This window comes from Octopus bimaculoides, chromosome 6, assembly GCF_001194135.2.
Source record: "Octopus bimaculoides isolate UCB-OBI-ISO-001 chromosome 6, ASM119413v2, whole genome shotgun sequence".
Lineage (NCBI taxonomy): Eukaryota > Metazoa > Mollusca > Cephalopoda > Octopoda > Octopodidae > Octopus > Octopus bimaculoides.
In genome coordinates, this window is record NC_068986.1 from 30,333,996 (window position 1) to 30,336,244 (window position 2,249).

The 2,249-nt window shown below is 38.3% G+C and overlaps 1 protein-coding gene and 1 long non-coding RNA gene across 6 annotated transcripts in view; one reads left to right on the forward strand and one right to left on the reverse strand.

Annotated features, from left to right (window-relative positions):
• Positions 1-2,249, forward strand: part of LOC106869351 (disks large-associated protein 1) — a 374,528-nt gene that overhangs the window by 346,343 nt on the left and 25,936 nt on the right. The window lies entirely within an intron of this gene.
• The window catches only part of LOC128248118 (uncharacterized), a 104,015-nt gene that overhangs the window by 3,290 nt on the left and 98,476 nt on the right, over positions 1-2,249 (reverse strand). The window contains exon 3 of the long non-coding RNA XR_008264388.1: positions 62-317. This is a non-coding gene — a long non-coding RNA (uncharacterized LOC128248118). The remainder of the gene's footprint in view (positions 1-61; positions 318-2,249) is intronic.

Genomic DNA, 2,249 nt, shown 5'->3' on the forward strand with positions numbered 1-2,249 from the left:
ACAGTGGAAAGCAAAATGGGTGGCTAAGATGCAGACATGGTTGTGTGGTTAAGGGGCTTACTTTGCAACATGTGACTTTGGGTTCATTCCCACTGCATGGTATCCTGGACAAGTGTCTTCTGCTATAGCTCTGGAACAACCAATGCTGTGTGAGTGAATTTAGTAGACAGAAACTGTGTGGAAGCCCATCGTGTGTGTTGGTTGACATCCTTCTAGGTCAGTGGTTTGGCAAAAGCAAGTGATGGAAGTACCAGACTTAAAAATAAGTCCTTGGGTCAACTGTTTGACTAAAACCCTTTAAGACAGTGCTCCAGTGCCTGAAACAAGGGAAAGATGAAAGATTATCATTATTTTTACAGACCATTGTTGTTGACTGACATGTAATAAGAGAATTCTGAAAGATTAATGGAAACCCCCTTCACTAGATGCAATAAGAGAGACGAGAAAATTTGGCAGTCATGCAATGCACAAAGACCTGCTTTAGAGTGGTAGACAAATGCTTCTCAATTGAGACACTGGTGAATGATTTCCTCCAAATGTTAGGCGCAGGAGTGGCTGTGTGGTAAGTAGCTTGCTTACCAACCACATGGTTCTGGGTTCAGTCCCACTGCGTAGCACCTTGGGCAAGTGTCTTCTGCTATAGCCTTGGGCCGATCAAAGCCTTGTGATTGGATTTGGTTGACGGAAACTGAAAGAAGCCTGTCGTATATATATATAAATGTATATGTGTGTGTGTTTGTGCATCTGTGTTTGTCCCCCCAACATCGCTTGATAACCGATGTTGGTGTGTTTACGTCTCCGTAACTTAGCGGTTCGGCAAAAGAGACCGATAGAATAAGTACTAGGCTAACAAAGAATAAGTCCTGGGGTTGATTTGCTCGACTAAAGGTGATGCTCCAGCATGGCCACAGTCAAATGACAGAAACAAGTAAAAAAAAAAAAAAAAGAGTAAAAAGAGTTAACTTTGCCTGTAATGTAACACAGTTGCAAATAAACCATCTGAATATTTGGTGGGTAACATGTTTAGGTCTTGAGAGGGATGTTGAGAAACCTGCCTAAAAGAGTTAATGTTAGTCATCAACTTAGCTGTGGTGGATGGGTTAATGCTGAAGCATATTTGCTGCCAAAAGTGGTCAGCCTTGCTTTCAGAATTTTAAAAGTTATTTATAAAAATAATTAGATTTAATCTTACAGAATGTATTTCTATTTCAAAACTTTATATTTTTTTTCCATGTGTGGAAAACGGAACAAATATTTCATTTTTGATTTTTTTCTAAATTTTTTTTTTTATTCTAGAATCAAATTAATAATCTAAAATGATTGTTATTGATGGTTGATCAATGACTGAACAGCAAATATAAAGTGTGTACATACATACATACATACATTATACTGCTTTCAAATTTTGGCACAAGACTAGCAATTTCAGGGGAGGGGCTAAGTTGATTAAATTGTCTCCAGTTCTCAACTGATATTTATTTTATTGGCCCCGAAAGAATGAAAAGGCAAAGTCAACCCCAGCAATATTTGAACCCAGAATGTAAAGACAGATGAAATGCTGTTATGTATTTTGCCCAGCATGCTAGCGATTCAGCCAGCACAGCACCTTAATGCATACATTATATTGATAGATAAATTGATTGACTGATTAATTAATTGATTGATTGATTGATTGATTGATTACAGCCATGCAGAGGCAATAACTTCATTGGCTTAATTATTTCTGTCTGATATTGTATTGATCTTTATTTATTGAATCACCAAGTTATTAGACATAAATAGACACAACCCAATTAAAAACTTGGTGTAAATACAGACTGATGTGTAAATGTATACACACACACACACACACACACACACACACACACACACAGAGGATTTCTACTTAGCTTCTGTTTACCAAATTCCATTCACAGAGCATTAGGCCAACCCAAAACTACAACAGAAGACACTCACTCAAGATGCTACACAATGGTATCAAACCCAGAACCTCATGGTTGCAAGCAAACCTCTTAATCATGTGATTGTACCCCCATCATACACACACATGCACATACATGATCCGAGAACCCTGTGAGACATAAACTCAGGTCTCCTTTCTGAGCAAAAGGAAGAGAGGGTGGAGGTGACAAAGCAGTCAATTTAGAATTTGACAATAAGTACCTGTTGCGAGGTCACCTAGTATTGTTTAAACAAACTTGCTGAGAGGGAGAAGTGTGTGTGTGTGTGTGTGTGTGTGTGTGTGTGTG